Source organism: Bos taurus, chromosome 2 (genome assembly GCF_002263795.3).
Source record: "Bos taurus isolate L1 Dominette 01449 registration number 42190680 breed Hereford chromosome 2, ARS-UCD2.0, whole genome shotgun sequence".
Lineage (NCBI taxonomy): Eukaryota > Metazoa > Chordata > Mammalia > Artiodactyla > Bovidae > Bos > Bos taurus.
Window position 1 is genome coordinate 128,866,231 of NC_037329.1, and position 10,415 is coordinate 128,876,645.

Here is a 10,415-nt window from a genome sequence, read left to right on the forward strand (position 1 = left end):
TTGATAGCTTGCCTTGTAATGGCCAATGAGTATTGCACTAGATGACATTCATAGTCGCTAGCTGAATGGATACATAAACTGCAGCAGATGCGTACAATGGGTTGCTACATGACAGCAACAACGAAACAGACATCCGTACACTCGTAACCAAGTGGGACCCTGTGGGACCTTCCCAGGACAGACCTCCCCACGCCCTCCACCTGCCTCTTGTTAGTAGAAAAACTTTAGCCTCTTAGGCCTTCCCCAAGTTCCAACGAATTAATTTAATCAGAGAAGTAAGAAAATGCAGAAGTGAAGGAAACAGTCAAGCAAGACAAAATAATAATAGCTTAGCCAGTAAATGGAGTCAAAGACCTTTCGTTCCTCCTCAAGGGCTATAGATAATATTCTGAGCCATATTTTTTGAGCTGTTTTGCAGATACTGAAACCCCCACCAGATGGAAGAAGTACATAGACCCCAAATCAGTTGGAACCAGAAGGTTGATGTTGACTCCCAATTACCTCACTACCAACCAATCAGAAGAATGTTCACGAGTTAATCACACACCTTTCAACCTTCCTCCCTTATCCTATCTTTAAACACCTTCCTCTGAAAGTCATTGAGGAGTTGGAGCCTTTTGAGCACTCGCTGCCTGGACTCCTTGCTTGGCGCCCATGGATAACACTGCACTTACCTTCGCCACAGCCTGGTGTCAGTAGATCAGCTTTACTGATACATGGGTGAGCGGCCTCAAGTTTGGTTCTGTCCTGCACTCAACAACTTCCATGAATCGCAAAAACAGAAATATTGAGCAAAAGGAGCCACACACAAGAGCACATACCGTATGTTCGAGAACAGGCAAAACTGATGATAATAGAAGTCAGACTGTGGTTACCTCCAGCAAGGCCCAGGGAAGCTAGCTGGATACTGAAAGCATTCTCCACCTTGACCTGGGTGATGTTCATGTGGATAGGTACATATGTGAGAATCCATCAAGCATTTAGGATTAGCATGGCTATGAATTTTGTAACATGCATGTTATCCCTCAATAGAAGAAAGAAAAAGAGAAGAAAGGAGGGAGGTGAGCATCTTTTCTTAGGACGTGTGGTAAGAATCAAGTAGTCTAAGGACTTACCAGGTGGTCCAGTGGCTAAGAATCCACCTTCCAACGCAGCAGATCCCTGGACGGAAAACTGAGATCCCACATCTAAGTCGTCACTGCGCAGCTGCCGAGCCTACGCTCTGCAGCCCACACACCACAACCAGAGAGAAGCCCACACACCTCAACTAAGACCCAGCACAGCCAAAAATAAATCAATAAAATTTTAAAAAATAGAAATCAAAAAGTCTATAGTCACCTGCTGACTGTCCAAAGAGAAGTATGTGCTCAGATCTATCAATTATGATACAGCTTCATCAATCAATAGAAACACCTTTAGAATCAACCAATGAGAAACAAAAGCTGCTCTCTGAAGGTTATTCTAGTCAGCGCCACAAACTGGACAAGTGCCTTTGATGAACACCAAGGGAAAAAAAAAACTTTAAAATACTAAGTAATTTTGTGCTGTTAGTTTCATGCCCGTGTTCCCTCTTGTATGACAAACAGAGATATCTTAACTCTTCCTATGGACAAATTAAAGCAAGTCTTCACCAAAAAGACAGTTAGCCAAAGACATACATCAATCAAAAAAGGAAACAAGTAGTTCTGATATAAAGCTTACCCAGCTAGAACTTGACCATTATTCTTTAGAATAATAAAGGAGAGTGTAGGAGTTTGGCTGGCACTCAGAGTTTGAGCATACAGTTCAAAAACTATGCTTCTCTGTCTCCACAACAAAATACAAATATCTGAAACCACCTAACCAAGAGGATGACAAAAACCAGTTCATTAACTGCAAGATTTTTTCAGATAGCTGGTCAGCTACACAAGCCCTACCCCCAAAGAACATCTCAGGACATATAAGAAAACATTTGATTTGTAAAGAAACAACTTCCAACATCAAGGGCTACCTGGGTAAGCTGCAATAAAGCCATATCTTGTAATATTGTGCAGTACTTAAAAATCATGAAGCAATGATTCAGTTATATATATATACATACATATAGAAAAGTGATTCAGTTATACATATATACATATATCCACATTATTTTTCATATTCTTTTCCATTATGGTTTCACAGGATATTGAATATTTATGTTATACAGTAGGACCTTATTGTTTATCCATTCTATATATAATGGTTTGCATCTGCTAATCCCAAACTGGGCTTCCCTGGTGGCTCAGACAGTAAAAAAATCTGCCTGCAATGCAGGAGACCCAGGTTCGATCCCTGGGTTGGGAAGGTCCCCTGGAGGAGGGCATGGCAACCCACTCCAGTATTCTTGCCTGGAGAATCCCATGGACAGAGGAGCCTGGTGGGCTACAATCCACAGGGTCACAAAGAGTCAGACACGACTGAACGATTAAGATATATAATCCCCAAACTCCCAATCCATCCCTCCTCTACTCCCTTAGGATGAAATATTTTTAAATCCACAGATGAATATATAGAGAGAAACTTTTCCACTTAAATTTCAGCGTCTATAGATTCACAGAAATAAGAAGAGAAAAAGAATGTCAACCCTTCCTCCACCGACAGATGGCACCGGGTATAGTGAAAGGTCATTTCAGACCTGCCTCTGCACAATGCAGTCCTTTACTCAGCTGTGTTGATATCTCTGTGCACAAGTAATTTTTCACGCATTATCAGCCCCATCGTACCCAATAAGCATAAAGCCTATGACAATCTTGAAAGCACTAGTAAGAGGCAAAATTACCAAAGTAACAAATGTAGAGATAACATTTAGTTTGCAAGAGGTGAGAAAATGAGGAACAGAAAGTTACAGGAGTGTCTGGAAGGAATTGCCAAGGTGGGACTGATATTAAAGAACAAAAAAATGAAGCATGCAATAGAGGAAAAGAGCTGTGTCTATGCCATCCAAACTAATCAGAAATGAGATGAAGCAGGACTTCCCTGGTGGTCCAGTGGCCAAGACCCAGCACTTCCAGTTCAGGGGGCTGGAGTCTGAGAGTTCACCTGCTGCCACTAAAGATCCTGTGTGCCTAAACTAAGACTCAGTGCAGCCAAATAAATGAATAAACATTTAAATATCTTTTTTAGAAAAAAGAAAAGTGAGACTGATGACATGGAACCAAGTTTTAATCTGTGGCTAAATAATCAGAATCGAATTAGCTATGGATCAGCTAATTTGTCGGAGGTAAGAAGTGGAAAGTTAAAGTCCAAATTACATCAACCTTTAAGAACCCATAAGAAGGAAGGGGATGAGCCCAGGTCCAGGAGCACCCCCACCCCAGGTATCCCCAGGTATACCCAGGTGACCGAGAGTGCTGCCTGGTGACCAAGCCACCCCCATGCAGCTCACACTGCTCACACTTTCCCCTCAAACCCTCAGAAAGAAGAAACCTTGAGAGGAAGCCGTCTCCCTAAACCAATTGCCCAGCCCTGCGGACTGGAGAAAGCGAGAAGAGTAACTCATGTTTCTACTTGCATTCTAACCCTAGTAGGGCTTTTGTATGGCCAACATCACCCCACATGAGACAGGAGGGAAGGGGGCAGGGCATAACCTTTAAGAGAATGACAGCCATTGAGGACTGGATGAAAACCGGTTAGAACCTACGAGGTCCAAGATGGCAGAAGATGTGACTTCCAGTAGACCTCGAGCCTCGTTATACGATCACCGTAATACATTAGCACAATCTGTGACACACCCACAGGCACCAAGACAGGTTGACCATAAAAGGTCAAAATTAGGTGGTGGCCCAAATTCTGGAAATTCCTATCCCTTCTCCAAAAATAGTTGGAATAGTCCTCCCATGCGTCAGTCTGTGAAATAAACCAGCTCATAAAAACTAACCACGCCATATTTTGGGGTGCTACCACGTTCCAAGATGACTCTGTACCCTGCGGCCACCTTCCCTTCTGAGACGGCCTGTATTTTGTCTATGGAATGTGTTTCTAAATAAATTTGTTTTCACCTTACTATGACTCGATCTTCAACTCTTACTTTCGAGAAGCCAAGAACTCTCACTTAGCAGCCTATCCCGTGGACTTGCCCAAGACCTGGGACAAGACCATCATTTTGTGCCCTATTTTTCCTGCAACAGGTACCTACCCTGGGATGGTGAAGATTTGTTCTAAGACACCGGAGGGTAAGGAGAAGCAAAGGAGATATATAAACCAAACCAAGTAAGTCTGGATCAAACAGGTAGTTGTCCAAATATACATACAGATCCAAAAAAAAAACCGAAGCAAAACCATTTTCCTCCAGACTCACTGCACCCCCCCCCCCCCGCACCGGCTTCCTCCATCTGTCGCAGCCTGCAGACAACCACCTCCCACACTCAGGTTCATGGCAGCCTCCGTCTGGGGTCGGGGGAGAGGTGCAGAGAGAATTCGTGGTTAATTTGGTGGCCTCATGGTTATTTTCCATTGATTCTGGAGTCTGTTTCCTTCCGGCTTCCATAGTTTCTCCAGGTTTGATTTCAAGGAAGGGAGCTAGTAATCCAAGCTAGTTCATCTAAAACTTGAAGGCTCACTGTACCTTTAAAAAAACTTTTTAAATTATTGTTGTAATATAATTTGGATGCAGAAAGTACATAGGTCTTAAGTGTGTATTTTGTTGAGTTTTGAAAAATATGTAAAACAAGAATACCTATATTTAAAAGAAGATGAAAGACATTTTTATCAACCCAGTGAGTTTCTTCATGAATATTCATGAGCCCTTGACAGTCAAGCCCTTTCAGAGGTGACTGCTATTCTGATTTTTACAATCATATATTAGTTTCTACCTGTTCTTGAGCTTCATGTCAATGGAATTATACAGTATCACCTTTCTGAATCTTGCTTCTTTCATGCAACCCTAAATATATTTTGAAATTAAAAAAAAAGTTTTTGGACTTCCCTGATGGCCCAGTGGTTAAGACTCCATGCTCTCAATGCAGGGGACCCAAGTTCAATCCCTGGTCAGAAAACTAGATCCCGCAGGCTGCAACTAAGAGTCTGCATGCCTCAACTAAAGATCTTGCTTGTCCCAACTAAGACCCAGTGCAACCAAATAAATTTTTTAAAAATTTATTTCAAAATAATAAATTAAAAAATAAATAAAAAAAATTTTTTTGACATTTACTTTTGAAGATAGGTTGTGAGATGGCTAAACTCATCCGCCTGAAGCCCTGTGTCAGGTAAGTACTGTTTCCTCTTGGGGTACCCCCACTTCAGATAGCATGTGCTCCCCACAACTTAATCTGAGAAAAATATCTAGAAAAACAGTGATTCCTCTTAACACAAAACTAGAGGAGGAAACATGATTAACTGCAAATACTATGGCAAATCCATGGGGTCATAAAGAGTCGGACATGTCTGAGTGGCTGAACTGAACTGAGCTGAACTATAGCAAATATGAAGCTTGTATATAAAAATTGAATATCACTTCAAATTCAGGTTTGAAATTACAACTCTTAGTCCCCAAAAGGCAGGCAGGGAGCCTTCTGGTCCTGGGTTCTCGGTTTTGTCCCCTATTTCCAACTCTCTTCCCCCTCCCCTCCATGGAATCACTGCTGACAAGTGCTCAGTCATGTCTGACTCTTTTGCAATCCCATGGTTTGTAGCCTGCCAGGCTCCTCTCTCTGTGCATGGAATACTCCAGACAAGGATACTGGATACAAGGATACAGGGCAATTTCCTACTACAGGGGATCTTCCCGGCTTAGGGATCAAACCTGCATCTCTTGTGTCTCCTGTATTGGCAGGTGGATTCTTTACCACGAGCGCCACCTGGGAAGACCCCTGCCCTCAATGCTGCTGCTGCTGCTAAGTCACTTCAGTTGTGTCCGACTCTGTGCGACCCCATAGACAGCAGCCCACCAGGCCCCGCCGTCCCTGGGATTCTCCAGGCAAGAACACTGGAGTGGGTTGCCATTTCCTTCTCCAATGCATGAAAGTGAAAAGTGAAAGGGAAATCGCTCAGTCGTGTCCGACTCTTAGTGACCCCATGGACTGCAGCCTACCAGGCTCCTCTGCCCATGGGATTTCCCAGGCAAGAGTACTGGAGTGGGGTGCCATTGCCTGCCCTCAATAGGGCTTCCTTAATTTTCCAAAAGTCTGACCTCACTCTGAGAGCCCATTCATTTAGCTACCACATACAAGAAGGGCCTTCCATGTTACTTCCCACTTACTAGAATTTTCTTTTCACTGTTTTTCCCCCTCTAAAGGCAATGGCACCCCACTCCAGTATTCTTGCCTGGAAAATCCAATGGGCGGAGGAGCCTGGTAGGCTGCAGTCCATGGGGTCGCTAAGAATCGGACACGACTGAGCGACTTCACTTTCACTTTTCACTTTCATGCATTGGAGAAGGAAATGGCATCCCACTCCAGCGTTCTTGCCTGGAGAATCCCAGGGACAGAGGAGCCTGGTGGGCTGCCGTCTATGGGGTCGCACAGAGTCGGACACGACTGAAGCGACTTAGCAGCAGCAGCAGCAAAGGAACTTTTACCCTCCTGCTGGGAAAAAGAAGGAAAAAAAAAAATCCTTTCAGTCAAGAGGTCAATGACCGTGACCTCTAGAAATGGTCTCCAGTAAAGAGATTCACGAGTGAACAGGAATCTCCAAGAACTGCCGCAATAACACACAGGGGTTTGCTTCTGCTGTTTGTGTGCCCAAATGTGGCCCCATCAACATCGAGAAAGACTCTGATCCAACACGGACACCAGTGTGGAAGCAGAATGCCAGCTGCCTCCTTTCTGGGGTTCCTGGCCCCCTCTTGCCTCTCTCCGAGGGCTTCCAAGAGGTTGAATCTCCCATGTTCTCTGCCACATCCATCCACTCCAGACTGCACATCTTGTTGCCCCTTCTGGACCAAAGCCCCCGTGCGCAGCCTCCATTGTGTCCTCAGACACTGCCCAGACCACTGCCGTCCAAGGCAGCGGTCCATCGGTCATCGTCACACTGGCCTGGACACCAGCACACCTCTGACTCGCCCCTCGTCTGTCTGTCTGTCCGTAGCTTTGAGCTCCCCAGGCCGTTGCCATCTCCTTAGCAACTGTCAAAGATAAACAAAGCTGGATCTGAGTTAAAACAATGAAAGTGAAAGTGAAGTCGCTCAGTCCTGTCTGACTCTTTGCGACCCCATAGACTGTAGCCTACCAGGCTCCTTTGTCCATGGGATTTTCCAGGCAATAGTACTGGAGTGGATTGCCATTTCCTTCTCCATGAAGCCAGATTTAATTCAGTAACTACCAACATTAGGGATACTGCTGAGCTCTGTGATATTTGTGCAGAGGTGACTAGGGCATTTTTATCTATTTATTTTTTGGCTGGGCCAGGTCTCAGTTGTGGCTTGTGGGATCTAGTTCCCGGACCAGGGATCAAACCTAGGCCCCCTGCATTGGGAGCACAGAGTCTTAGCCACTGGACCACACAAGAAGTCCCTGATCAGGGCATTTTAAACAGAGAATGGAGGGAGTATGGAGGGAAGAGACTGGGAGACGGAGGTCCCATCCTTTCTGGTGATAGCTTTCAAGAGGATGACTCTCAAGTCCTTGGGAAAGATACCACTGAGCTGTAAGAATTACATATACATCTCAAAGGGATAGAGGGAAAATAAGTGCTCTAGGAATAAATTTGTTTGTAAATGCTCTAAGAAAGGGAGATGAGAGACTTCGGTCAGGTATTGGCTAAAACAAACAGTAAATTCTTTTGATGGCCCTGAGCTTTGCCAGACAGGAACTCAAAAGAGGGCCCCAAGGCCTCACGGACACAGCCTTAAACTGCTAGAAGCCAAGCTAGGCTGGGTCAAGTCTCCTAGTGCAGGGGTTTGGACGGAGTCATCAAGAGTCAAGGGTTCTTGCATCTCTTCTTCCCTTTCACCAGATTCCCACCCCTGGGCTACTGACCTTGCTATTGCTACTTGCCTGCCTGCCACCCTCTTCAGTTCTTGTCCACAGGCTGCCGACAGCACCACCCGCAGTGGCCACTTATGCATCTGAGTCTGCTGCCCGCTTATCAGCTGCTGGCAGGGGAAGGAGTTAACTTTCTCTTTTCTTGAGTTTCTGGTCCTACAACTCGCTCAGCTGTGACACCCAGAGTATCTTCCTGCCCCAGTGTAACCGTGAGCCACCAACAGCAGCTCCAACTACCACCTCCCCCTGGGCAGAGAACCACTGCCCACACTTGTGCAAGGCCCTGTCACTGAGCTTGGCACGGCCAGATTCCTGCTTCCCTACTGTCACCCCTCCCTGCCTCACAATTCCACCTACAGTTTAGCTGATGTGGATCTACTAACACCACCACCCTCTCCACTCCCACGCCACAGCAAATATGACCAGGTAAGTACAACGCCTTTTCCAGTCCTGTGGCCACTGCTGAGTTTTCCAAAGTTGCTGGCATACTGAGTGCAGCACTTTCACAGCATCATCTTTCAGGATTTGGAATAGCTCCACTGGAATTCCATCACCTCCACTAGCTTTGTTCATAGTGATGCTTTCTAAGGCCCACCTTGACTTCACATTCCAGGATGTCTGGCTCTAGATGAGTGATCACACCATCGTGATTATCTGAGTTGTGAAGCTCTTTTTTGTACAGTTCTTCTGTGTATTCTTGCCACCTCTTCTTAATATCTTCTGCTTCTGTTAGGTCCATACCATTTCTGTCCTTTATCGAGCCCATCTTTGCATGAAATGTTCCCTTGGTATCTCTAATTTTCTTGAAGAGATCTCTAGTCTTTCCCATTCTGTTGTTTTCCTCTATTTCTTTGCATTGATCGCTGAGGAAGGCTTTCTTATCTCTTCTTGCTATTCTTTGGAACTCTGCATTCAGATGCTTATATCTTTCCTTTTCTCCTTTGCTTTTCACTTCTCTTCTTTTCATAGCTATTTGTAAGGCCTCCCCAGACAGCCATTTTGCTCTTTTGCATTTCTTTTTTATGGGGATGGTCTTGATCCCTGTCTCCCGTACAATGTCACGAACCTCCGTCCATAGTTCATCAGGCACTCTGTCTATCAGATCTAGTCCCTTAAATCTATTTCTCACTTCCACTGTATAATCATAAGGGATTTGATTTAGGTCATACCTGAATGGTCTAGAGGTTTTCCCTACTTTCTTCAATTTAAGTCTGAATTTGGCAATAAGGAGTTCATGATCTGAGCCACAGTCAGCTCCCAGCCTTGTTTTTGCTGACTGTACAGAGTTTCTCCATCTTTGGCTGCAAAGAATATAATCAATCTGATTTCGATGTTGACCATCTGGTGATGTACATTATGACCAACCTAGATAGCATATTCAAAAGCAGAGACATTACTTTGTCAACAAAGGTCCGTCTGATCAAGGCTCTGGTTTTTCCAGTGGTCATGTATGGATGTGAGAGTTGGACTGTGAAGAAAGCTGAGTGCCGAAGAATTGATGCTTTTAAACTGTGGTGTTGGAGAAGACTCTTGAGAGTCCCTTGGACTGCAAGGAGGTCCAACCAGTCCATCCTAAAGGAGATCAGTCCTGGGTGTTCATTGGAAAGACTGATGCTAAAGCTGAAACTCCAGTACTTTGGCCACCTCATGCTAAGAGTTGACTCATTGGAAAAGACTCTGATGCTGGGAGGGATTGGGGGCAGGAGGAGAAGGGGACAACAGAGGATGAGATGGCTGCATGGCATCACCGACTCTATGGACAGGAGTTGCGTAGACTCCGAGAGTTGGTGATGGACAGGGAGGCCTGGCGTGCTGTGATTCATGGGGTCGCAAAGAGTCGGACACGACTGAGCGACTGAACTGAACTGAAGTCAACGCCACAGTGAGACCAAAGTTCACATTGTTTTCCCTGGTGCTCCTGTGTGTGCTCAGTCGTGTCTGACTCTTTGCAACCCCATGGACTGTAGCCCACCAGGCTCCTCTGTCCATGGGATTTCCCAGGCAAGAATACTGGAGTGGGTTGTCATTTCCTCCTCCAAGGGATCTTCCTCACCCAAGGGCAGGTTCTTTATCACCCTCACCACACCTGGGCACTTGCCTGGGGCCTCAGACTGTAAGGAAATGGCCCACAATGCAGGAGTCCCAGGTTCAATCCCTGGCTGGGGAAGATCCCCTGGAGAAGGAAATGGCAACCCACTCCAGTATTCTTGCCTGGAGAATCCCAAGGACAGAGGAGCCTGGCAAGCTACAGCCCATGGGGTCACAAAGAGTCAGACACGACTGAGCGACTAACAAAAAGCACCACCTGGGAAGGCCTGGTGCTGTTGTAGATTTTGTCCCTGAATCCTTCCCCTCATCAAGAAGCAGCTAGGGGGAGGCAGAATCTGCTGTGCACTTGCTCCTTCTTTAGGGCAGTGTGGAGCCCCGAAGCAGGACTACCGCTCCTAGAGCTAGAGTCTGTACTGAGGTAGGACCTTC